This window comes from Pseudophryne corroboree, chromosome 4 (genome assembly GCF_028390025.1).
Source record: "Pseudophryne corroboree isolate aPseCor3 chromosome 4, aPseCor3.hap2, whole genome shotgun sequence".
In the NCBI taxonomy this organism is placed as follows: domain Eukaryota; kingdom Metazoa; phylum Chordata; class Amphibia; order Anura; family Myobatrachidae; genus Pseudophryne; species Pseudophryne corroboree.
In genome coordinates, this window is record NC_086447.1 from 196,969,244 (window position 1) to 196,995,711 (window position 26,468).

Below are 26,468 nucleotides of genomic sequence, written 5' to 3' on the forward strand. Positions count from 1 at the left end.
CCTGGGTTTTGGCATTTTTCAATAAGTTTTTTCTTCAGTGAAAAGCAATTTAGCAGCAGAAACTTTTGTGTTCATGTTTCGCTCAAGAACTTTTGATGTTCTGTTAGTTTGTCTTATCTTTAACCCAAAAAAAGACATTACTATTTCCACAGTTAGTTGAAATAGTTCAGTTAGAAGAGTGTTAGACTGAAAATCTAAAGGTCCCTTGTTCGATCATAGGTTTCAACATGTTTGGGTGTTTGCATTTTGTTACTATATAGCAATTCAGCAAGAAGCAATATAGCATGTTACTGAATAGCAATTTACCAGCAGAATCCTTTATTTTCAGGTTTTGCTCAAGAACACTTGATGTTCTTTCAGTCTGCTTTATCTTAAACCCCAAAAAAGACTTTGCCACTTTCAGTTAGCCAAAATAGCTCAGTTGGGAGAGCATTTGACTGAAGATCTAAAGGTATCTGGTTCAATTCTGGATTTTGGCATGTTTGGTGGCTGTTTTTTGTTACAGAATAGCAATTTAGAAGCAGAAACTGCCGTGTCCAGGTTCTGGTCTTCAAGAACATTTCATGTTATTACAGTTTGCATTATCATTAGCCCCAGTAAAATAAATTCTCATTAGTAGAGCTAGCCGAAATAGTTGAGTTTGGAGAGCGTTAGACTGAAGATCTAAAGCTCCCTGGTTCGATCATGGGTTTTGGCATTTTTTTAATAAGATTTTTCTTCAGTGAAAAGGAATTTAACAGCAGAAACTATAATGTTGAGTTATTACTATTCAAGAACACTTGATGTTCTTTTAGTTTGCATAATCTTAAACCCCATAATAGACTTTGCCGTTTTCACAGTTATCTGAACTAGTTCATTTGGGAGAGTGTTAGACTAAAGATCCCCTGGTCCCTGGTTCAAGCCTGTGTTTTGGCATGTTTAGTTTCTGTTGTTTTGTTAGTTAATAGCAATTTACCAGCAGAAACTTTAATTTTCATGTTTCGCTCTTCAAGAACTCTTGATGTTCTTTTAGTTTGCCTAATCTTAAACCCCCAAAAATAGGATTTCAATTACCTACCGGTAAATCCTTTTCTCATAGTCCGTAGAGGATGCTGGGGTTCCATTTAGTATCATGGGTTATAGACGGGTCTTTTGGGAGCCACTGGCACTTTAAGAGTGTAATAGTGTGGGCTGGCTCCTCCCTCTATGCCCCTCCTACCAGACTCAGTCTAGAAACTGTGCCCAAGTAGATGGACATACTTCGAAAGATGGAAATACACAGATAGTGGTGAGATTCACACCAGCTCACACATAACAAATAGGAAAGCCAAGCTAACCAACTTGGAATAATTCAGCAATGGCTGAAACAATAATACTGAACCAAGTAACAATGCAGAAATACGAAGCACAGGGCGGGCGCCCAGCATCCTCTACAAACTACAAGAAAAGGTTTTACCAGTAGGTAATTAAAATCCTATTTTCTCTTATGTCCTAGAGGATGCTGGGGTTCCATTTAGTACCATGGGGGTGTACCAAAGCTCCCAGAACATGAGGGAGAGTGCTGAGGTTCCTGCAGAACAGATTGACCAAACTTAAGGTCCTCAGAGGCTATAGTATAAAACTTGTAGAACTTAACAAACGTGTTCGACCCAAACCAAGTAGCTGCTCGGCAAAGCTGTAAAGCCGAGACACCCTGGGCAGCCACCCAGGAAGAACCCACTTTACGAGTGGAGTGGGCCTTAACAGATTTTGGACACTTCAAACCTGCCATAGAATAAGCATGCTGACTAGTAAACCTGATCCAACGAGAAATCATCTGCTTAGAAGCAGGACACCCAACCTTGTTGGGATCATAAAGAATTACCAAAGTGTCCGACTTCCTGTGATGAGAGGCTCTCTTCTCATAAATCTTCAAAGCCCTCACCACATCCAAGGACTTTGAGGTAATTGAGGAGTCAGTAGCCACTGGCACCACAATAGGTTGGTTGATATGAAAAGCAGACACAACCTTAGGAAGAAATTGCTGACATGTTCTGAGCTCAGCCCTATCTTCATGGAAAATCAAATGGGGGCTCTTGCAAGACAAAGCCCCCAATTCAGACACACATCTAGCAGATGCCATTGCCAACAGTGTGACTGCCTTCTGTCAGGTTTCTGATTTTGTCTGTCCCCGGAGGGGGCACTAGTGGGTCAGTGTTGGTACAATATATGAAACATGGATGCAGAATAAAAGTCCTGCGCATATGCGCTAAAGTTTAATACACACAGAGGTCACAAAGCAAGGATGTAACAACAGATGGTACTTAGCATTGGTAATGGCAGAAAAGAAATAGTAACGGTAATTGAATCCAAGGTAAAAATCTCTGGCAACACAAATATATATGAAAAACAACTTGATGGCTGAATGCAGAAGGGTTGAAGCAAATAAAGTCTCTGATAACAAAACGTGGAATAACTTGGTAACTGAAATGGTTTGGAAAACAGAACTCCGGTAATATTGATAAAACACACAGTCTCTGTATAGCTCAGTTCTTATTACCACACAGGGCCCAGGCAGGAGACAGTCCCATTAGAACAAGCTTGCATAAGTTGTATTTAACAAGATGCACAGGTAAAGCAGTGTAACAAACACCTGAGGAGAGTCTCTTACTACTGATGAGCTGCGGCTGGCTTTGGCTGGAGTCTGTAGCAGAATAAAGGAAATGAAAAGAAGCGATAAGAAGAATCACAGGGAACCACTGGAGACAGGAACACGGGAACCAGGAGAACTTTGAGGCACCAATGTGACTCGTTGTCCGAGGCGATGTGTCTGAGCCACGGACCGAACTTTATACCCCTTGCTCTGCGGTGATTGATTCCTAAACTCTGAGGGTAAGCACAGGACTGGATTGGATGCCTGGGTCAGTTGAGAGCAGGTGTCATGGCGGCACCCACATGGCTGGACACTGGCACACAGCAAGGCACTCTTGGGACTTGAATCAGGGGTACTCAGCGACACGGAAAACAACGTTCACGGTCAGCACATCCATGCAGCTGCAACTGGGGCCATGACCTCCAGAGGTCTGCACACCAGCGCGCTGGTAGGTGAGACATTGCTGAATGCCGATTCCTGACACCTTCCATGTAAGAAATTTGACGTCCACCTCCTGCAAAGGACATCCCGTACCATTGATTGGATCACCAACACTTTCTCCACCAGTAGAAATACTCTCTGCACTTCCGTGTCGAGAACCAATCTGATTGCAGGAACTGCAGCACCACATTAAGATCCCAAGGTGCTGTAGGAGGCACAAAGGGAAGTTGGATGTTTAGAACCCCTTTCAAGAAAGTCTGAACCTCAGGGAGAGCAGCCAATTGTTTCTGGAAAATATGGACAAGGCTGAAATCTGGACTTTAATGGAGCCCAAGCGTAGGCCCACATCCACACCAGCCTGCAGAAAGAGGAGAAACCATCCTAGTTGAAACTCCACCGTTGGATACTTCTTGGATTCACACCAAGACACATACTTTTTCCATATTCGATGGTAATGTTTAGACATAACGTCCTTCCTAGCCTGAATTAGGGTAGAAATGACCTTTTCCGAAATGCCCTTCCGAGCTAAAATCTGGCAGTCAACCTCCATGCCATCAAACTTAGCCGCAGTAAGTCTTGATAAGCGAATGGCCCCTGTTGAAGAAGATTCTCGTGAAGAGGAAGAGGCCTCGGATCCTCCAGGAATAACTCCGGAAGATCCGTATAGCAAGCCCTCCTTGGCCAGCCTGGAGCAATGAGGATCACCTGAACTCTTGTTCTTTTTATTAGCTTGAGAATTCTTGGGATGAGTTGAAGTGGAGGGAACACATACACTGACTGGAACACCCACGGAGTTACCAGTGCATCCACCGCCACTGCCTGTGGGTCTCTCAACCTGGATCAGTAACTGCGAAACTTCTTGTTGAGGCAAGAGGCCATCATGTCTACCTGAGGTACACCCCAACAGCTTGTCACCTCTGCGAACACCTCCGGGTGGAGGCCCTATTCTCCTGAATGGAGATTGTGTCTGCTGAGGAAGTCTGCTTCACCGTTGTCCACTCCCTGAAATGAAGATTGGTGATAGTGCCACTGCGTGCTTTTCTGCCCAGAGTAGGATTCTTGTTACCTCTGTCGTTGCCGCTTTGCTCTTTGTTCCGCCCTGTTAGTTTATGTAGTACACTGCCATCACATTGTCCGACTGAACCTTGCAGAAGATGTGCCACTTGTAGAAGGCCTTAGTTCCAGAATGTTTATTGGAGGGATGAATTCCAGACTTGACCACTTTCCTTGGAAATTTTCCCCAACCTCTGAGACTTGCATCCGTGGTTAGAAGGATCAGATTCTGAATCCCGAACCTGTGGCCCTCGAGTAGGTGAGAAGTTTGCAGCCACTGGAGGAGTGAAATTCTGGCTTTTGGCGACAAGCGTATCCGCTGGTGCATGTGAAGATGTGGTCCTGACCACTTGTCTAGGAGATCCAGTTGGAAGGACCTCACATGGAATCTTCTGTACTGAAGAGCCTCGTAGGAGGCTACTATCTTCCCCAGAAGGTAAATGCACTGATGAACCGATACCCGGGCTGGCTTCAGGACATCCCGTACCATTGATTGGATCACCAACGCTTTCTCCACCGGTAGAAATACTCTCTGCACTTCCGTATCGAGTATCATCCCAGGAAGGGCTGTCTCCTTGTCGGTTCCAAATTTGACTTTGGGAGGTTCAGGATCCACCCATGATCCTGGAGTAGTCGAGTTGAGAGAGCAATACTCTGTAACAACCTCTCCCTGGAAGACGCTTTTATCAGGAGATCGTCCAGATATGGAATTATATTCACTCCTTGCCTGCGGAGGAGTAGCATCATCTCTGCCATGACCTTGGTGAACACTCTAGGTGCTATGGAGAGGTCAAACGGCAGCGCTTGGAACTGATAGTGACAATCCAGCAGCGCAAATCTGAGATAAGCCTGTTGAGGCGGCCAGATCGGAATGAGAAGGTATGCATCCTTGATATCCAGGGATGCTAGGAATTTCCCTTCCCCCAGACCTGATATCATCGCTCTCAGAGATTCCATCTTGAATTTGAATTCCCTTACGCAGGGTTCAATGACTTTCAGTTTAAAATCGGCCTTACCGAACCATCCGGTTTCGGCACCACATATAGGTTGAAATAATAACCTCTGTGGTGTAGGTGAGGTGGAACTGGGACAATAACATCTGTTTTGACCAATTTTTTAATGGATTCCTGTAGGATAGCACTTTCTGTCAGCGAAACTGGTAAGCCTGATTTGAAGAATCTGAGAGGTGGGAGTTCCTGAAACTCCAGTCTGCATCCCTGGGTAACAATTTTCATCACCCAGGAGTCTAGGCCTGATGACGCCCAGATGTGACTGAGATTTTTTAGTCTTGCTCCCACCTTCCCAATCCCCAGGCTGGGAGGTCCACCGTCATTCTGAAGATTTTGAGCAGACAGAACTAGGTTTCTATTCCTGAGAACCTGTTGGTCCAATTTTTTTGTATTTTCCCTGACCACCCCTAAAGAAGGTGGAAGGGGATTTGGATTTTTAATTTTTTGCCAACTGAAAGGACTGCAGCGTAGATGTAGGATAAGATTTCCTAGTCGGTGGAGCCACTGAGGGGAGAAAGGTTGACCTACCTGCAGTTGCCGTGGAAATCCACGGATCCAATGCATCCCCAAACAGAGCCTGACCTGTGAAGGGTAGGTTCTCCACGCTTTTCTTGGATTCTGCATCTGCAGTCCATTGGCATAGCCAGAGTCCTCTGCATACTGATACTGCCATGGAAGTAATCCTTGCATTCAGCATTCCAAGGTCTTTCATGGCCTCTACCATGAATCCAGCAGAATCCTGTATGTGACGCAAAAACAAATCAATGTTACATCTATCCATAGCATCTAAGTCCTCTAGTAATGTGCCTGACCACTTTACTATGGCTTTAGAAATCCACGCACAAGCAATAGTGGGCCTTAAAGCCATGCCTGTAGCAGTGTATATAGATTTGAGCATAGTCTCAATCTTGCGGTCAGCTGGCTCCTTTAGGGCAGTTGAACCAGGGACAGGTAAAACCACCTTTTTAGACAACCTAGATACAGAAGTGTCTACTATAGGTGGAGTTTCCCATTTCTTTCTTTCCTCTTCAGGGAAAGGGAAAGCAATGAGAATTCTTTTAGGGATTTGTAATTTTTTTTCCCAGGATTTTTCAAATAAAGAGTTCAGCTCTTTAGAAGCAGGGAAGGTGAGAGAAGATTTCTTATTTTCTGTAAAATAAGATTCCTCTTCCAGCTCAGGTACCGTCTCAGTAATATGCAAAACATCCCTAATGGCTTCAATCATCAGCTGCACCCCCTTAGCAAGGGATGCATCCCCCCTGCATATCCCCATCACCGTCCCCTATATCAGAGTCGGTATCAATGTCAACATGCATTATTTGGCAAGTGTACGTTTTGTAGGGTATGTAGGTGGGGTATGGGAGGGAGTAGGAGCTGAATGCTGTAATCCCTCTACAGACTCTCAAAAACTGCATATTTTTCTTATTATGTGACATCATTGATGAAATCTGTGACATCATTCCCCTTAAAGATTCAACAGGTTGGGAAAGCACATTGCAGTCCTGAGTACATGTGATAGACTCTTCAGGAGAAGATACACACTCTGCAGCACTGGATACAGAGCCCTTAGACATGGTAATGTGGATAAATACACATACACACCAGTGATGTGTGGTGAGGTCAGTGGCTGGGGAGGCACTGGCAGCTAACACCCCCCCAATAGAGGGAAAAAAAGTGTAGTCCCCCACACAAGGGAGACACTCAGTGTGATGTCCCCCTGCCATAACATTAATCACCCCCCAAGCCAGTCAGCCCAGGGCTGTAATTCATCGGAAAGTGGGTACCCCTGGTGGCAGTGGGTGCGGGGTTCATTATATGTTAATATTGTTCTTTACATGTGGCCTACAGGTCCCAGCAAGCCTGTCCCAGCATGATGGCACTTGGAGAACCACAAGTGCCAGCATGCCCAGACATAAAGGCCCTGCTGGCACCTGTAGTCTACATGTAAAGAAAATATTAAAATAAAACACCACACTGTCTCAAAAAAAAGTTTTATTAGACAGGGTCTTCACCTGGGGGCGGTGGCCTTTTAAGCTCGTTTGCATGGCCGCCACCTCCCCACGTCTTCCGGCATCTTCACCTGGTGGCCTTTAAGCTCTTTTGCATGGCCGCTGCCTCCCCAGGGCTTCTGGCATCTTCATCTGGTGGGCGAAAGCTGTTAAGTTCTTTTGCATAGCCACCGCCCATCCAGGACTTCCACGGCATCTTCTTTCTTCAGGAGCTCTTCCCTGCTCCTCCTCCGCCGTCGGACTATACAAGTCAGCCGGAGGGGGCGGGGTGATGACGTGGCGAGCTGTGATTGGCTTGTGGTGGCCATCTTGAATTTCAAAATATTTGCTGAGGTGCCATTTTTAAAACTGGTACCGCTCCGCTGCCAAACTCTGCAGAATACAGGTATACTATTGTGTTCCACCACTCTCACCACCGCCACATACCGCCACCTGCACCACTGCCACCACCGACGTCCACACAGTGATGACAGCAGATCCAGTGATGGATCCGCTGGCCGATCACTGTGGCCTCACCGACAGGGGTGTGCTTTCATGGGTTGAAAGCATCAGTGACGTGCGGTGGGGTGAGGCAGGTGAGGCAGAGCCTTAAACCAGAATTTTGTCTGAACAAAGTATATGAAAAATACTAATAATTTGTTTGAAATATCTTCTTTGCATTATTCTAATCATTTTTATAGCCCATACTCTGGAGTAAAAAGTCTATGGCAGGTGAGGCAGTGCCTCACCTGCTTATCTTTTCCGCACATCTCTGATCAAACCTCACCAAATTTCTAGGGGTTTATACTGCTGTACCTTTGTATAATGCCCAGATGTACCATTCGGTTCATATATTGCATGGAATTCTGGCTCTGGGGTTAGCCAGTGCCTCCTGAGCCATTTAGCTCACCGCACGTCCCTGGAAAGCATGTCCCTGTATGAAAGCAGCACCTCTAATGGTGCCACTCTCATATGTCAATTCAATGGGCTATTTCTGCCCATGGTTTGGCCCCGCCCGTGCTCGCCCCCCGCTCCCATACCTTTCCCCATTGACAACGGGAAGCACCACGATCGGCACCTCCCAAACACACACAGAGGAGTAATGATTAGTTTAATATAAAGGAGATACTTATGACACAGAATATGTGTCATAAGTATCTTCTTTGTATTATTTTAATCATTAATGACAGGGGAGGCACTTCCTCCCTTGACTGCACGTCCCTGATACACACACACAGGAAAATGTTAGACACAGTTTCCCCCAGAGTACCTTCAGATAGTCACAGAGTATAAGGAGCCAGCCACACAGCTGCCCAGTAGGCAGTTAATATAGTAAAAGCCCAGTGCTGACTGAGTAACCTTAATAGGGCAATCAGCTCTAAAATCACTCTCCCCCCTGTCTATAACACCCTGGTACCATAGAGGTATGCTGGAGTTATGTGGAGGGAAGCGCTCCTTGTCAGCATCTCCTTCTGATGATCTGCATGGAGAAAATGGCGCTGGTGAGTGCTGGATCTGCTCTGAGGAGAAGTCCCACCCCCTGTAATAGCACATCTTCCTGCACTTAGTTGTTTATACTGGCCTGAGGTAATTTGCTGCTAACAGTGGGATTAGCCCTTGTTTGCATTATTTGACCAGTATAGGGTGATTGCGCTGGCCCAGGATGCTACTTACAGTGCCGTACACAGTGTGCCGCTGAGCCTTCTTAAGCGCAGCCTGTCAGAGCTTGTGCCACCCTTGTGCCACCATTCCCGCCGGTGACCCACTTCCCGGGCCGCCGGCACTGTACTCACCACTCTTCTTTCTTCTGGCTCTAAAAGGGGGTGGCATCCGTGCTGCTGAAGTGAGCGGTCGCCTCGTGGGCTTGCGATCAGCACCCTCAGGAGCTCAGTGTCCTGTCAGTGGAGATAGAGAACCAATAACTTCTAGAGTTGGTTCCTAATCCCCCCTTAAATCCCACTAAGCAGAAAGGCTGTTGCCAGAAGCCTGCCTGTACCTAACTAACTCAGAAAAATAATAAAACTAGAAAAACTCCTAAGAGCTCCCCTAGCTGTGACCGGCTCTTCCGGGCACATTTTCTAAACTGAGTCTGGTAGGAGGGGCATAGAGGGAGGAGCCAGCCCACAATAATAAACTCTTAAAGTGCCAGTGGCTCCCAAAGGACCCGTCTATACCCCATGGTACTAAATGGAATCCCAGCATCCTCTAGTACGTAAGAGAAAAGAGTGTGTCACTTTCACAGTTAGATGTAATAGCTCAGTTGTGAGAGCATTAGCCTGATGATCTAAAGGTCCCTGGTTTGGTAACAGTTTTCTGTGCTTTTAGTTGCTGTTTTTTTGTTACAGAATAGCAATTTTAAAAACTGTAGTGTTCAGGTTATGATCTGGAAGAACATTTCATGTTATTTCAGTTTGCAAAATCTTTTCTGATCAGTAGAAATTGCTGAAATAGTTCAGTTGTGAGAGAAGTAGAGTGAAAATCTAAAGGTGCCTAGATCGATTGTGGGTTTAAATGTGTTTGGGTGTTTGCATTTTGTTAATGAATAGCACTTCAGCAAAAAGCAATATAGCAGTAGAAAAATCAATTTTCAGGTTTCGCTCTTCAAGAACACGTTATATTTTTTTAGTTTGATTAAACTTAAGCCCCAAAAAGACTTTGCCACTTTCAGTTAGCTGAAATAACTCAGTTGGGAGAGTGTTAGACTGAAGATTTAAAGGTCCCTGGTTTGATCTCGGGTGTCAGCATATTTAGTTCCTTTATTTTTGTTACAGATTAGTAATTTACCAGCAGAATCTTTTATTTTCAGGTGTCGCTCTTCAAGAACACTTGATGTTCTTTTAGTTTGCCTAATCTTAAACCCCAAAAAAGAGTTTATCACTTTCAGATTTAGCCAAAATAGCTCATTTGGGAAGATGTTAGACTGAAGATCTAAAGGTCCTTGGTTCAATCTCAAGTTTTGGCATGTTTAGTTGCTTTTTTTAAATTACAGAATAGCAATTTAGTAGCAGAAACTGCAGTGTTCAGGTTCTGTTTTTCAAGAACATTTCATGTTATTACAGTTTGCATTATTAATAGCCCCCCAAAAAAGAATTTATCATCAGTAGAGATTGCAGAAATAGCTCAGTTGTGAGAGCGTTAGACTGAAGATCTAAAGGTGCATTGTGCTTTGGCATGGTTCGGTGTTTGCTTTTATGACTGAATAGCAATTTAGCAGCAAAAACTATTGTTTTCGGGTTTTGATCTTGAAGAGCATTTTATGTTATTTCAGTTTGCAACATCTGTAGCCCCCCAAAACGACATTCTTATCAGTAGAGCTTGCCAAAATAGCTCAGTTGTGAGAGCAATAGACTGAATATCTGAAAGTCCCTAGTTCTATCTTGGATTTCAACATGTTTGTGTGTTTGCATTTTGTTACTGAAAATCAATTCAGCAAAAAGCAATTTTGCAGCAGAAACTTTAATTTTCAGGTTTCTCTCTCAAGAACACATGATGTTTTTTCAGTTTGCCTTCTCGTAAACCTCAAAATAAAATGACAACTTTCACAGTTAGCTGAAATAGCTCAGTTGGGAGAGATTTAAACAGGAGATCTGAAGATCCCAAGTTCCAACCTGGGTTTTGGCATTGTTAGGTTTTTGCTTTTTGTTACTGAATACCAATTTAACAGCAAAAACGGTCATGTTCAGGTTTTGATCTGGAAGAACATTTCATGTTATTTCAGTTTGCAAAATCTTTAGCCCCCCAAAAAGATTTTTTCATTAGTAGAGCTCAGTTTTGAGAGCAATAGACTGAAGATCTAAAGGTCCATTGTACGATTATTGGTTTCAACATATTTGCGTGTTATCATTTTGTTACTGAATAGTAATTCACCAAAAAGCAATTTAGCAGCAGAAACTTTCATTTTCAGGTTTCGCTCTGAAGAACACTTGATGTTTTTTCAGTTTGCCTTCTCTTAAACCTAAAAAAACCCAAAAGCTTTCACAGTTAGCTGAAAAATCTCAGTTGGAAGAGGTTTAGACTGGAGATCTGAAGGTCCCAGGATCAAGCCTGGGTTTTGGCATGGTTAGGTTTTTGCTTTTTGTTGCTGAATAGGAGTTTCACAGCAAAAACTGTTGTGTTCAGGTTTTGATCTTGAAGAACAATTCATGTTTTTTCGGTTTGCAAAATCTTTAGCCCCCCAAAAAGATTTTATCATGAGTAAAGCTTGCCAAAATAGCTCAATTGTGAGAGCAATAAACTGAAGATCTAAAGGCTGCTAGTTTGATCATGGGTTTCAAAATGTTTGAGTGTTTGCATTTTGTTAATGAATAGCAATTCAGCAAAAATCAATTTAGCAGGAGAAACTTTTATTTTCAGGTTTCGCTCACAAGAACACTTGATGTTTTTTCAGTTTGCCTTATCTTAAACCCCCAAAAGACTTTTCTCTTTTACAGTTAGCCGAAATATCTCAATTGGGAGAGTGTTAGACTGAAGATCTGAAGGTCCCTTGTTCAAACCTGGGTTTTGGCATGGTTAGGTAATTGCTTTTTGATACTGAATAGCAATTTAACAACAAAACCTGTCGTGTTCCGGTTTTGATCTTGAATAACATTTCATGTTATTTCAGTTTGCAAAATCTTTAGCCCCCCAAAAAGATTTTCTCATTATTAGAGCTTGCCAAAATAGCTCAGTTTTGAGAGCAATAGACTGAAGATCTAAAAGTGCCTTGTTCAATCCTGGAATTTAGCATGGTTGGGTGTTTGCTTTTTGTTACTGAATAACAAATTAGCAGCAAAAACTGTTGTGTTCAGGTTTTGATCTTGAAGAGCATTTTATGTTATTTCAGTTTGCAAACGCTTTTGCCCCACAAAAAAGACATTCTCATCAGTAGAGCTTGCCAAAACAACTCAGTTGTGAGAGCAATATACTGAAGATCTAAAAGTCCCTAGTGCAATCGTGGTTTTAACATGTTTGTCACATCTTGCAAAGTTTGAGGATCCGGCAGCTGAGACTTGCCTAGGAGGTAGTTGGCTGTGGGTGAACAAGATGAGGGGGTTGGATATAGTTCATTCGAATGGGACATGGAGCAATGAAGAACGTAGTTGGGGTTGAGAGTCAATGAATAGTATTTATTATGTACAGGGCTGAGGTAGAGACCTGTGGCTGGAGCACGATGGTTAAAGAACGTAGTTGCGAATAAAGAACTGTGGAACTGTGGATAGTGGTTAAAAGACGTGTCTGGAGGCAAAGAACTGTGGACTGTAATTTGAAAGACGAGACTGTAGATAATGAACTGTGAAACTGTGGATGGTAGTTGAAGACGTGGCTGGAGACAAAGACTGTGGACTGTGGTTTGGAGGATGAGGATGAAGATAACAATCTGCAGATTGTGGTTGGTGATACAAAGACGTGGCTGGTGACGTAGATCTGTGGAGTGTGGCTTGAAAGACGAGGCAGAAGACCCGGGGCCAACTGTGCCCAAAGAGTCTTACTGGACTGGGTTTTCCAGGAGCGCTTCCACAGGCAGTAGCAGGTTAGGAACGGCAGGACTGCAGCAGCAACAGGGAACCGACCAAGCAGGATCAGGAGCAACCAGAATACAAGGATCCTGGGAGCACAGACTAAAGCACCTTCAACAGGGTTGTAACTTGAAGCACTGGTGTCCCTGTCCTAAACCAGCCCCCATTTATAGGGAGAGCTTCCCCTGGATTGGCTGGAAGAAACAGGAAACAGGAACTATGCTTAAAACTTGGTCTCCAACATGGCGGCGCCCAGTAATGCAGACCTTTCTGCAAAGCCACATTGCTCACTGCCTCTGGTCTCCTAGCAATGGCTCAGCAAGAGCGGCCCGCTGTAGCATCGTCCCGCCGCCTTGAGTGGACCCCCTCACCACCGCCACTGCTGCCCATGGACCCAGCGCAGCAGCACACCACCGCCGCTGCCCGCACACCGCCAGAGAAGCCAGCCCCGCGGCCCCAGCATACCGGTAAGACTCTGGACGCTGACAGTACCCCCCTTTGCGGGTGGACTCCAGACACCTATATGGTTTAGTTGGGAACTTGGCATGAAATGTCCGAAGAAGTCTTGGAGCATGGATATCTTCTTCTTCTACCCAAGATCTCTCCTCTGGTCCATATCCCTTCCAATCAACAAGGTACTGGAGGATACCATAACGTCTGCGAGAATCGAGGATCTTGTGAATCTCAAATTTGTCTCCTTGTGCTGATTGGATCTTGGGTGATTTAGGCAAAGCAGCTCTGACTCAATTAAGTACCAAAGGTTTTAAGAGAGAAATATGAAATGCAGTAGGGATTCTTAACTGCGGAGGTAATTTCACTTTATAAGCCACAGGATTCAAAACTGGGAGCAAACTTTTTCATAGGAACCATTAATCTTAGGTTACGTGTGGAAACCCAAACCCGATCACCTACCTTAAGGCTTGGTACAGCTTTTCGCTTCAGATCTGCATAGGTCTTATACCTCTTGGATGTCTTGAGCAAGGCCTTGTGAATTTGTTTCCAGGCTTTAGTAAATTGTCAAAGTGTTGACTCTGTGGCAGGGACCTCGAGCATAGGCAGAGGTTGGAAGTCAGGAACTCTCGGATGGTGACCATAATTAATGAAGAATAAAGAAGATTTTGTGGCAGAGTGATAGAGATTGTTATGGGCAAATTCTGCAAATGGAAGTCCAGCCAGTCGTCCTGTGAGGAGGACATGAATAAACACAGAAAAGTCTCCAGATTCTGGTTCACTCTTTCTGTTTGACCATCCGTTTGGGGATGATATCCTGAGGAGAAGTTCAATTTCACACAAAGAGCAGAACATAGGGATCTCCAAAACTTGGCCACAAACTGAGGACCTCTATCAGACACAATTTCCTGCGGTAGGCCATGAAGTCGAAAGATCTCTGCTATAAATAATTTTGCCAACTGGGATGCTGATGGAAGATTAGCCAGAGGAACGAGGTAAATCAGTAATAAAGTCCATAGAAATATGTGTCCATGGTCTTAGTGACACAGGTAGCGGATGGAGTAACCCGGCTGGAGGACCTTTGGGACTCTTATGCTGGGCACATTTTGTACAGGCAGCCACGAATTCCTGAACGTCAGTCCTGAGATGAGGCCACCAGTAGGAGCGCTGAATGAATTTAAGTGTTTTATGACCGCCTGCATGGCCCATGAAGGAAGAGGACTGAGCCCATGTAAGATGTTTTTTGCGAAGATTTGGTGCAACAAAGATCTTTCCTGGAGGAGGAAGTGGAGAGGTATTAGTTGCTGAAAAAGAGGTGGATTCCAGGATGAATTGCTATTTTGAATGGTCAGAGGGTTCTTCAGAACTTAGGGAGCGAGATAATACATCTGCCTTTTTGTTGAGGGAACCTGGTCGGTAACTAAGTTTAAAGTTAAAACGGGTAAAGAAGAGTGCCCATCTTGCTTGGCGCAGGTTCAGACATCGGGCTGACTGTAGATACAGGAGGTTCTTGTGATCCGTGGTTACAGAGATTGGATGCTGGGCTCCCTCCAACAAATACCTCCACTCCTCAAAGGCCAACTTAATCGCCAGTAATTCCTGTTCCCCAATAGCGTAATTCTGTTCAGTGGGGGAAAATCTTTGCGAGAAAAATGCATAAGGATGGACCTTCTTGTCCTCGAAGAGCTGGGATAATACTGCTCCTACCCCTACAATAGAAGCATCAACCTCCACCAAGAACGGACGGCTGAGATCAGGTTGTCGAAAAACTGGAGCAGTCACGAAGGCCTCCTTTAAAGATGAAAATGCTTCCAAAGCCTCCGGAGACCACTTGGCAGGATTGGCTCCTTTCCTAGTTAATGCGGTTATGGGAGCTATGACAGAAGAATCATTTTGAATGAATCTTTGGTAGAAGTTAGCGAACTCCAGGAAATGTTGAACTCCTTTAAGGTTAGCTGGAAGTGCCCAATCCTGAATCGCCTGGACTTTAGCGTGGTCCATCTGTAACCTCTGCCCTGAAAGAATGTAACCGAGGAATGGAATCGTGGGTACTTCGAAGGTGCACTTCTCTAATTTACAGAATAATTGATTCCTTAGTAAATGAGTTAGCACTTCTTTGACTTGTTCCCAATGGGTCTTCAGATCCCTAGAATAAATGAGGATGTCATCCAGATACACTACCAAGCAGTCATAGAGGAGGTCTCTGAAGATTTCATTAATGAACTCTTGAAAGACAGCTGGGGCATTACATAGGCCAAAAGGCATTACCAGGTATTCATAATGGCCGTCGCGGGTATTAAATGCCATCTTCCATTCGTCACCTGGGCGAATACGTATAAGATTGTAGGCCCACCGTAAGTCCAGCTTAGTAAATACAGTAGCTCCTTTAACACGGTCGAACAGTTCTGGAATCAGGGGTAATAGATATCTGTTCTTAATTGTTATGTCATTCAGACCTCTTCAGTCAATACAGGGCCGCAAACCCCCATCCTTCTTTTTGACGAAGAAAAACCCCACCCCGGCCGGAGATGTGGAAGACCTGATGAACCCTTTATCCAAGTTCTTCCGAATATACTCAGACATGGCCTGTGTCTCAGTAAGTGAGAGAGGGTAGATTCGACCTCGGGGGGAGTCTTACCAGGTACTAGCTCAATGGGACAATCTCAAGTACGATGTGGGGGCAAGGTGTCCGCCCCATGTATACTGAAAACATCTTGAAAGGCTTGGTATTCTACAGGAAGGCTGGAAGGGCTGGAAGAACAGAGAGGACTTACTGAAGGTAAACAGTTCTGGAAGCAGTCTTGTCCCCAAGAGAGAACATCCATAGTCTGCCAGTCTATGTGGGGATTGTGTCTGATTAACCATGGAAACCCTAGGATCAGTTCATGAGAGGCTTTATGATTAACAAGGAAAGAGATTTTTTCTGCATGAAGAACTCCGATATAACTTCCATCCACTGCAGTAACATAAATGGTACGATCCAAAGGAACCATTTGTATTCCAGATCGTTTGACCAGAGTTGATGTAATGAAGCTTTCGGCGGCTCCGGAGTCGAGTAGTGCAGGGATGAGAAGAGAAGAAGAAAGGAGCTCCAATTGGGTTAACAAGACAGACTCTTTCTTGGTATGTAATTCTGAGAATTCTCCTAGCTTGACCTCTCCAGCACAAGCTAGGAGCGGGCGTTTCCCGGACGTAGATTGCAAGTTTTGACAAAGTGATCAGATGCACCACTATACAAGCAGAGGTTCCCTTGTCACCGTCTCTGACGTTCTTCATTGGAGAAGTGGGAGTGATTGATCTGCATGGGTTCTTCCGCAGTTGGTGATGATGGTGTTGGTGGAATAACAACTCTAGGCTTAGGGCGATCTGACAGCGACCTCTCCATACAGTGTTCTCTGTACCTCAGGTCTAATTTATTGCATAAAGAAATTAATTTATCCAACTTATCAGGTACGTCCTGAGTTGCAAGGTCATCTTTAATCTTTTCGGAGAGATTGCTCCAGAAAGCTGCAATGAGAGCCTCCTCATTCCAGTTCAGTACTGAGGAGAGAGTACGAAACTGGATCACATACTGACTGACCGTACGCGTGCCCGGTTCATCGAAGATTCTTAGAAAGGTGGCCACGAATTCTGAATAGTTAGACAGGATGGAGTCCATCCTCTCCCACAAGTCTGAAGCCCATTCCAACGCTTGTCCAGTAAGTAAAGAAATTATATAAGCTACTTTGGTTCGTGCTGATGGGAAGTTGGCCGACTGTAGTTCGAACTGGATTTCGCACTGGTTAAGAAACCCACTGCATTGTTTTGGATTCCCATTGAACTTACTGGGAGATGGCAAATGCAACCATGGAAGTGGTACTGGTACAGGAGGAAGCGGGACCAAGGGGTGCTAATGTGGGAGCAGCTGTAGATACTTGAGGGGCCGTCATGGCAACACAGAGAGAGTCGAGACAATTGGACATATTCTGCATGAACTGCACAATTTGGGATTGTGTGGCCTCCTGCTTACTTTAGCGAGACCAGATATCTGCAGTTGAATCCCCTCCTGAGGCCTGATCACCCATCGAATCCATTGGGCTAGTGCTTACTGTCACGTATAGCAAAGTTTGAGGATCCGGCAGCTGAGACTTGCCCGAGGAGGTAGTTGGCTGTGGGTGAACAAGTTGAGGGGGTTGGATATAGTTCCTTCGCATGGGACACGGAGCAATGAAGAACGTAGGTGGGGTTGAGAGTCAATGAATAGTATTTATTATGTACAGGGCTGAGGTAGAGAACTGTGGCTGGAGCACGATGGTTAAAGAACGTAGTTGCGAATAAAGAACTGCGGAACTGTGGATAGTGGTTAAAAGACGTGGCTGGAAGCAAAGAACTGTGGACTGTAATTTGAAAGATGAGACTGTAGATAATGAACTGTGGAACTGTGGATGGTAGTTGAAGACGTGGCTGAAGACAAGGACTGTGGACTGTGGTTTGGAGGATGAGGCTGAAGATAACAATCTGCAGATTGTGGTCGGTGGTACAAAGACCTGGCTGGTGACGTAGATCTGTGGAGTGTGGCTTGAAAGATGAGGCAGAAGACCCGGGGCCGACTGTGCCCAAAGAGTCTTACTGGACTGGGTTTTCCAGGAGTGCTTCCACAGGCAGTAGCAGGTTAGGAACGGCAGGACTGCAGCAGCAACAGAGAACCGACCAAGCAGGATCAGGAGTAACCAGAATATGACAAGGATCCTGGGAGCACAGGATAAAGCACCTACAACAGGGTTGTAACTTGAAGCACTGGCGTCCCTGTCCTAAACCAGCCCCCTTCTATAGGGAGAGCTTCCCCTGGATTGGCTGGAAGAAACAGGAAACAGGAACTTAAAACGTGGTCTTCAACATGGCGGCGCCCAGTAATGCAGACCTTTCTGGAAAGCCACATTGCTCACTGCCTCTGGTCTCCTAGCAATGGCTCAGCAAGAGCGACCCACTGTAGCAGCATCCCGCCGCCACGAGCGGACCCCCTCACCTCCGCCACTGCTGCCCACGCACCCGGCACAGCAGCCCACCTCCGCCACTGCCCACACACTGCCAGAGAAGCCAGCCCCAGCGTACCGGTAAGACTCCGGACGCTGACAATGTTTGGGTGTTTGCATTTTATTACTGATTAGCAGTTCAGCAAAAAGCAATTTTGCAGCAGAATATTTAATTTTCAGGTGTAGCTCTTCAAGTACACTTGATGTTCTTTTAGTTTGCATAATCTTAAACCCCAAAAATGACTTTGCTGCTTTCGCAGTTAGCCAAAATATCTCAGTTGGGAGAGCGTTAGACTGAAGATCTAAAGGTCCTTGTTTAGATCCCGGGTTTTGGCGTGTTTAGTTGCTGTTTTTTGTTACAGAATAGCAATTTAGCAGCAGAAACTGCCAAGTTCAGGTTCTCGTCTTCAAGAACATTTCATGTCATTACAGTTTGCATTATCATTAGCCCCAATAAAATAATTACTTATCAGTAGAGCTTGCCAAAATAGCTCAGTTGTGAATACGTTAGACTGAAGATCTAAAGGTGCCTTGCTCAATCCTGGGTTTTAGCATGGTTGGGTGTTTTGCTTTTTGTTACTGAATAGCAATTAGCAGCAAAAAATGTCGTGTTCAGGTTTTGATCTTGAAGAGTATTTTATATTATTTCAGTTTGCTAAATGTTTAGCCCCAAAAAAAGACAGTACCATCAGTAGAGCTTGCCAAAATAGCTCAGTTGTGACAGCAATAAACTGAAGATCTAAAAGTCCCTAGTTTGATTGTGTGTTTCAACATGTTTGAATGTTTGCAATCTGTTACTGAATAGCAATTTAGCAGCAGAAACCTTAATTTAAGGTTCCGCTCTCTAGAACACTTGATGTTCTTTCAGTTTGCATTAACTTAAACCCCAATAAAGACTTTATTAGTTTGCAGTTAGCTGAAATAGCTCAGATGGAAGAGCACTAGACTAACAATTTAAAGGATCCTGGTTCAATCTAGGGTTTTGGCAAGGTTAGGTGTTAGCTTTTTGATACTGAATAGCAATTTAGCAGCAAAAACTTTTGTGTTCAGGTTTTGATCTTGAAGAACATTTCATGTTATTTCAGTTTGCTAAATCTTTAGCCCCCAAAAGAAGATTCTTTGATGAGTAAACATTGTCGAAATATCTCAGTTGGTAGAGCATTAGACTGAGTATCTAGAGGTCTCTGGTTCATTCCCCGGTTTTGCCATTTTTTTGTGTCACAATAGCAATTTAGCAGCAGAAACTGCTGTGTTCAGGCTCTGGTCTTCAAGAAAATTTCATGTTATTACAGTTTGCATTATCATTAGCCCCAATAAAATAATTTCATATCAGTAAAACTTGCTGAAATAGCTCAGTTGTGAGATTGTTAGACTGAAGATCTATAGGTGCCTCATTCAATCCTCGGGTTTTGGCATGTTTGGGTGTTTGCTTTTTGACACTAAATAGCAATTTAGCAGTAAAAACTGTCACGTTCAGATTTTGATCTTGAAGAGCTTTTTATGTTATTTCAGTTTGCAAAATCTTTAGCCCCAAAAAAAGGTTTTCTCATTGGTAGAGCGTGCCAAAATAACTTAGCTGTGAAAGCAATAGATAGAAGAACTAAAATTCCCTAATTCGATCAAGGGGTTCAACATGTTTGGGTGTTTGCATTTTGTTATTGAATAGCAATTCAGCAAAAAGAAATTTAGCAGAAGAAAATTTAATTTTCAGGTTTCGCTCTAAAGAACACTTGATGTTCTTTCAGTTTACCTTATTTTAAACCCAAAAAGAGACTTTGCTTCTTTTACAGTTAGAAGAAATAGCTCAGTTGGGAGTGCGTTAGACTGAAGATCTAAAGGTTCCTCGTTCGATCCTGTAGTTCTGCTTGTTTAGTTTTTTTTTGTTACTGAATAGCAATTTTCTAGCAGAATATTTCATTTTCAGGTGTCGCTTTCTAGAACACTTGATGTTCTTTTAGTTTGCCCAATCTTAAACCCCCCAAAATACATTATTACTTTCACAGTTAGCTGAAATATCTCATTTTGGCGAGCGTTAGACTAAACATCTACAGGTCCTTGGGTCGATCCTGGGTTTCAGCGTGTTTAGTTGACGTTTTTTGTTACAGAATAGCAATTTAGCATCAGAAACTGCCGTTTTCAGGTTCTGGTCTTTAAGAACATTTCATGTTATTATCTTTTGCATTATTATTAGCCCCAATAAAAGAATTTCTTATCAGTAGAGCTTGCCAAAATAGCTAAGTTGTGAGATCATTAAATTGAAGAGCTAAAGGTGTTATGTTGAATTCTGGGTTTTGCATGGTTGGGTATTTGCTTTTTTTTACTAATTAGCAATTTAGCAGCAAAATCTGTCATGATCAGGTTTTGACCCTGAATAGCATTTTATGTTATTTCAGTTTACAAAATCTTTAGCTCCAAAAAAAGACATTCTTATCAGTAGAGCTTGCCAAAATAGCTCAGTTGTGAAAGCAATAGACTGAAGACCTTAAAGTCCCTAGTACGATCGTGAGTTTCCACATGTTTGGGTGTTTGCATTTTGTTAGTGAATAGCAATTCATCAAAAAGAAATTTAGCAGCAGAAACTTTCATTTCATGGTTTCTCTCTCACGAACACTTTGTGTTTTTCAGATTGCCTTACCTTAAACCCCCAAAAAGACTGCTACTTTCATGGTTAGCCGAAATAGCTCAGTTGGGAGAGCATTAGATTGAAGATCTGAAGGTACCTGGTTCATGCCTGGATTTTGGCATGGTTAGGTGTTTGCTTTTTGTTACTGAATAGCAATTTAACAGCAAATACTGTTGTGTTCAGGTTTTGATCTTGAAGAACATTTCATGTTATTTCAGTTAGCAATATCTTTAGCCCCAAAAAAAGATTTTCGCATCAGTAGAGCTTGCCGAAATAGCTCGATTTTGAGAGCAATATATTGAAGGTCTAAAGGACCGTTGTTCAATTGTAGGTTTCACCATGTTTGGGTGTTAACATTTTGTAACTGAATAGCAATTCAGCAAAAAGCAAGTTAGCAGCAGAAACTTTCATTTTCAGGTTTTGCATTTCAAGAACACCAATCTTAAACCCCAAAAACGACTTTTCAAATATCACAGTTAGACAAAAAAAGCTTGGTTGGGAGAAAACTAGACTTAAGATCTTTAGGTCCCTGGTTCAATCCTTGGTTTTGGCATGTTTAGTTGCTTTTTTTGTTACAGAATAGTAATTTACCAGCAGAATGTATAATTATTAGGTGTCAGTCTTCAAGAACACTTGATGTTCTTTTAATTTGCCTAATCATAAACCCCAAAAAAGCACTTTGTCACTTTCACAGTTAGCCAAAAAAGCATAGTTAGGAGAGTGTTAGACCGAAGAGCTAAAGGTCACTGGTTTGATTATGGGTTTCGGCATGTTTAGTTGCTGTATATTTGTTACAGAATTGCAATTTACCAGCATAATCTTTCATTATCAGGTGTCGCTCTTCAGGAACACTTGATGCTCTTTATTTTTTCCAACCTAAAACCCCAAATAATACTTCATATCTTACGCAATTAGCCAAAAGAGCTCAGTTGGGAGAGCGTTAGACTGAAAATGTAAAGGTCCCTGGTTCGATCCCAGGTTTCGGCATGTTTAGTTGCTGCATTTTTGTTACAGAATATCAATTTAGCAGCAGAATCTTTCATTATCAGGTGTCGCTCTTCAATAACACTTGATGTTCTTTTAGTTTTCCCAATCTTAAACCCCAAAAAAGACTTTGGCACTTTCAAAGGTAGCCAAAATAATAATGCTGGTAAATTGCTATTCTGTAACAATAAACAGCAACTAAACATGCAGAAACCCAGGCTCAAACCAGGGACCTTTAGACATTCCATCTAACGCTCTCACAACTGAGCTATTTCGGCTAATTGCGAAAGGTGCAAAATCTTTTTTGGGGATTAAGATTGGGAAAACTAAAAGAACATCAAGTGTTCTTGAAGAGTGACACCTGATAATGAAAGATTCTGCTGCTAAATTGATATTCTGTAACAAAAATATAGCAACTAAACATGCCGAACCCGGGATCGAACCAGGGACCTTTACATTTTCAGTCTAAGGCTCTGCCAACTGAGCTCTTTTGGCTAATTGCGAAAGATATGAAGTATTATTTGGGGTTTTAGGTTGGGAAAAATAAAGAGCATCAAGTGTTCTTGAAGAGCGACACCTGATAATGAAAGATTCTGCTGGTAAATTGCTATTCTGTAGCAAAAATACAGCAACTAAACATGCTGAAACCCAGAATAGAACCAGGGACCTTTAGATCTTCAATCAAACGCTCTCCCAACCGAGCTATTTCGGCTAAGTCTGACAGTAACAAAGTTTTTTTTGGTCAACAAAAAATGAGTCAATTGATTCCCTTGGCGCATAGGGAGATATGTGTGACAATGATTTACTTTCCTAAATCAAATAGTTGATTTCTACTTTTCTGCATACCCCCACTCACGCTGGTCTAAAGTGGGCTGCACACATAAAGGTATCTTTATCCTTTCCTGCGTAGAACTTAGAGTCAGAGAGTAGTCCTTAAATGTTGTACCCCAACTCACACAGCAATGGAGGTCTGGACTCCTATCAGGTTTCTTTCAGTTGTCGTCTCAATATGGTACCGAAAATCTATCCTCACCACAAGGTAATTTCGTTTACATGAAAAATAAAACAGGGGTATCCAATGTGTAGTATTCCCCTTATTATATATGATAATACAAATAAACCACTTCCGTGCCTTAAATACACCCTGGATAACTCCAATGTGTCCGGTGTCTTTTATAAAGAATATGTGTTGTCAGCATATAGCCCCTTCACCAATTGTTCCGAATAGAGTTTGCGTACCCCTAACTCACACAGTGAACGTTGGTGTAAATCCTATAACGGTATCTTTATATTGCACACAATGCAAAAACGCGTACCCCAACTCACACATGGGTATGTTGTCTGAATCGCATCACGGTATCTTTTTACTTGTTCCTTAGTTCACAAATAATCTCAAGTCAGACCTTAAAACAAGACCTTTGACACGGAAGTTCTTGATCTTCAAAGACAATTGTTTCTCCAAGTATTACTCCTTAAAAGTCATATATGAAAGTTCCAAACAAGCACACATGTGCAGAAAAAAAATGTTCAACACAGTTTATTTTTAAACAATAAAAAATTCTTTTAAAAAAAAATCCCATAAATAAAAAAAGATAAAAATGGTCCATATTCATAAAAACATTAATCCATAAAGGTTATCTGTCAGAAAAAATGGCTACTCACACAGCAGTCTGTCGACGCGTTTCGGTCTCTTGAACCTTTTTCAAGACATGACCTGCTGTGTGGGAAGCCAGATATTTATAGTGCTGGTAGCCAATTGTGTCCTAACAGGAAATTCGTATACAGGAAGTGACCTCATCAAGAAATTTCTGTACAAATATACATTCAAGAAAAAGAGGTTAATACATCAAATTATCCCTCTACTTGTACATCTACATTATTGTCAAACCTTAGTATGATAGTTATTCACTGGAGACTCAATTCCATTCCACATTCTACCTTTTAAAAAATTATAGGTCTCACAAGGGATTCTGGATGATGTAGTTCTATATTTAAATTCTCAATCATCTAACTTAACTTAAACGATATCAGCCCGTACAAATAATAAGGGGAACACTACACATTGGATACCCTTGTTTTATTTTTCATGTCAACGAAATTACCTTGTGGTGAGGATAGATTTTCGGTACCATATTGAGACGACAACTGAAAGAAACCTTGATAGGAGTCCAGACCTCCATTGCTGTGTGAGTTGGGGTACGACATTTAAGGACTACTTTCAGACTTTAAGTTCTATGCAGGAAAGGATAAAGATACCTTTATGTGTGCAGCCCACTTTAGACCAGCGTGAGTGGAGGTACGCAGAAAAGTAGAAATCAACTATTTGATTTAGGAAAGTAAATCATTGTCACACATATCTCCCTATGCGCAAAGGGAATCAATTTACTTATTTTTTGTTGTCCATTTAGTTGAAAGTTCGATTAGGGGTGATATCCAGTTGAGTCAAGAATTTCCATAGACTGCATCCCCTTGCGCCATTTTGTGGTGTTTACAAAAATATCCTTTCCCTACTGTATTTGATTTTCTTTCACTCCATTTTTTGTAAACCCACATATTTTAGGCAGCCCTCCATCTTAGTCAGCCCAATTTGGGTTATGTTTGCTTGTAGAGATCAAAGGAATGGGATATTGGAGAGAGCTTTTGGAAATCAATCCTCAAGTAATGATCTCCATGATGACAACTTAGAGGGAATGATGAACAAATTGTCAACAATCCTGACTAATGAATGTAAAATCTGGTGGGAAGTAATGACTCTAGAGAAATATCTGACAGAGGATCTAATTCCGAGAGGATTTAAAATTAACAAAACCTCTACATTTACATCCTCTAATGAAGATTTCAAAAGGGAATGGGATAGCATTGTAAGAACATGTTCCCTTTCCTTGATGAAATTAATCATTAGAGAGAGGAAAGGAGGATTAGAGAAATTAGACGGGGAGATAACCATATATAAATCTTTGGTAGACCCCTACGCGAATTCTAATGAATATAAATCTCTAGAGAGTAAAATTGAATTAAACCTTAAGAAAACACAAAAATTCCTCATAGGGAAAAAAGTAAGGAAATATCAAAGAGATAAGAGGGATAGTAAGGAACAACCCACACAGAAAGATCAGGAAGAGATATTAGAGGATGAATTAGAAGGCCAAACACCCATAAGAAGACCACAGAAGACAAACAAGAGATTTAAAACAACTTTAACGACTGGAGGAAGGAGACCTTTTAGGGAGAGAAGTCCCCCGGGATACACATCACGAGTGGAGGAAGTAAGATCCACAAATAGAAATTGACGAAGGGAGTCCCCAGTAGAACCCCATTTCAGTAGGGCATATAGTGATAGGACACCCGAGTGGAGAGGTGTCCAATTTAAAGAACCCAGCGAGAGGCCTTTCTTCCCAGATAGAGAACCTCTGGCCCTTACTAATCAGTTCTCTCCACTCAATAACTTGAGACGTTCCACACGTTTTTTAGGGAAAGACAGACCACCAGTCAGATACAGATAACTCATAGGAAATACAGAGGAAAACGGGGTGGAAAGAAAAGGTTGCAGATACCGAGATTGGGGAAAGCAAAAAAGAAAAGGAAAAAGAAAAAGAATAAGCAGACGAGATGTCCTATTGCTGATGATTCAAATCAGATTATTCCTAAAGTCAAAATTTTTAACTTGAGTTTCCATACTCTTACCACTAGTGAAAGTACAGTACTGGAAAAAGGGCTTAAATTTGCCCCCAGTTTTATCCCCAACACATTTGATATATATTTGGACGTGCAAAGATTTTTACGTAAAATAACTCTAAAAAAATTATTTGCTAATCATGTAAGCAGTGATACAGCATTAGAGGTTCAATCCACTCCGTTCAGGCCTAAATCAATCTTCTTTCCCAAATATGTACAAGGGCCCTTCATTGAAACATTTGGGGCATTGGTGGTAGATGATTTAGAAAAAATGAAGAAGAGAGACAAGAAGGGATCCAACCTGACATATAAAGAACGCATGGCATTACAAGATCTCAAAAAGGATAAATCCCTTATAGTGAAGCCAGCCAACAAGGGAGGAGGCATTGTGTTAATGGACATCAATAAATATGAATTGGAAATCATGAGGCAACTTAATGACATAACCACGTATAGAAGCCTCAGAAATGACCCAACGGAAGTGACCATCTCTAAACTTAAAGCTTTAATTGATCTCTATGAGAAAAATGGAACCATCAGTACAAAAGAAGCTAAGTTTATTGTGAATGAAAATCCTACAACTCCTGTGATTTACGTACTCCCCAAAGTCCATAAGGATGTTGAAAATCCTCCGGGGAGGCCAATAATCTCAGGAGTTGACTCAATTACGGCCAATCTGTCGAAATTTATAGACTTTTAGTTACAACCATTGGTACTTCTTAATAAATCCCATTTGAAAGACACAAGTGCATTCCTAACTTTGTTAGACCAATTGACATGGGAAGAGAATTGCTTTATGGTCACGGCAGATGTAAACTCACTTTACACTATAATTGACCATTCACAGGGTGTAGAAGCAGTGAAACACTTTTTAGGCCTTTCAGACTTAGATGAAAATCTTCGAAAATTAATCCTGGAAGGGATCAACTTTATTTTGAACAACTTTTTTTTCTTGTTTAAGGACAAGTTCTATGTCCAAAAAACCCGAACAGCAATGGGCACCAGGTTCGCGCCCAGTTACGCTAACCTTTTCATGGGGGCGTGGGAATTGGACAACATTTGGTCCAATAACCCTTTTGGTGCGAACCTGGTGACCTATGCATGTTACATTGATGATATATTCTTC

The 26,468-nt window shown here is 42.5% G+C and overlaps 4 non-coding genes across 4 annotated transcripts; all 4 read left to right on the forward strand.

Annotated features, from left to right (window-relative positions):
• Positions 1 to 406: 406 nt before the first annotated feature.
• On the forward strand, positions 407 to 479 carry TRNAF-GAA (transfer RNA phenylalanine (anticodon GAA)). Its single transcript has one exon. It is a non-coding gene; the product is annotated as a tRNA-Phe (tRNA).
• A 9,295-nt stretch (positions 480 to 9,774) lies between these two features.
• Positions 9,775 to 9,847, forward strand: TRNAF-GAA (transfer RNA phenylalanine (anticodon GAA)). The gene has a single exon. It is a non-coding gene; the product is annotated as a tRNA-Phe (tRNA).
• An 8,476-nt stretch (positions 9,848 to 18,323) lies between these two features.
• On the forward strand, positions 18,324 to 18,396 carry TRNAF-GAA (transfer RNA phenylalanine (anticodon GAA)). Its single transcript has one exon. It is a non-coding gene; the product is annotated as a tRNA-Phe (tRNA).
• Positions 18,397 to 21,597: 3,201 nt separating this feature from the next.
• On the forward strand, positions 21,598 to 21,670 carry TRNAF-GAA (transfer RNA phenylalanine (anticodon GAA)). The gene has a single exon. It is a non-coding gene; the product is annotated as a tRNA-Phe (tRNA).
• Positions 21,671 to 26,468: the final 4,798 nt, after the last annotated feature.